Raw genomic sequence first — 1,092 nt, forward strand, 5'->3', positions numbered from 1 at the left:
CACGAAGCTGTGTGTGGACCATTAGGAGAGGAGGAAGAGAGATGTTATGTTATGTTACGTATTAGATGGAAATAAACTCAGTGTCACTTCCACAAGGTACTTGGCGTCATTGATCCATCCAGCCTAATTGTCCCAATGCCAATATGAGGGTTTGCAGAAGCTGCTTGCAAAATACCAGAATCTTTAATTGCCAAGTGCAAGATGCACAAGGAATGTATCTTGGTGCAGGTGCCATCATACACAAAAGACAAAGAATACAGAAAGGTGATCAAATGTAAGGGACATGAATGATGATATTATCCTTTGTGCGGTAAAGAATAAGGGGCAAAGTCAGGAGCAATATACAGCACTCAGTTAAGAAAAACATACCAAATGAAAATAACGGCTTCTTTGTAAATGCTGTAGTTATTTACATGAAGGGTCTTCCACGCAAGGCCGAGGAGCAGATGTGGCTCGGAGTCGTGTTGCGTTCCATCGAACCTCGGAAATTTGCGATTCCGAGTCAAAAGTTCCGGCCTGGGAACCAAGTAGTTCCCACTTCGGAGCCGGGTGTATCCATTGCTTGTGTTCGGGAAACACGGACGCCCGCGGCACACCTCAGTTTGTCGGGCGGGCCCGTTCCCTCTACAAGTTACAAACCGTTTTGTCAACACGACATGAAAACCACAGAGTTGCTCAGATCGCAATTAGGGCGCGTTCTTCACTGAAAAAAAAACGAGATCAGGGGGACATTGTTCACCGTGAGCGGTGCGTGCCGCGACATGGCTGTGACGTCTGTGAGGCCTGCCATCTCGGTCCACCCGGGCCCCGAGTTGAGAACTGGACTTGGAATCTCCACCTTAAATGGCCGTTCGTTTGCACTTTTTTTTTGTTTTGTTTTTTCCCCAAATAGCAGCTCAGATCTCTCTGAGTTCCCACGTCGCGGGAACGCAGCATCAGCTCGAAGCGCCGACGCGACGGCGGCGGCGGCTCCGGCCGCTCCCATTGGCTGGAGAGTGTGCGGCTGGGCGCACCAGCGGCTCTCCGATTGGCCGAGCGCCACCGCTGGCGTCCTCCCTGCGGCTGGCGGTGCGAGGAGGGCTTCAAGGGACA

This window comes from Zeus faber (assembly GCF_960531495.2).
Source record: "Zeus faber genome assembly, chromosome: 1".
In the NCBI taxonomy this organism is placed as follows: domain Eukaryota; kingdom Metazoa; phylum Chordata; class Actinopteri; order Zeiformes; family Zeidae; genus Zeus; species Zeus faber.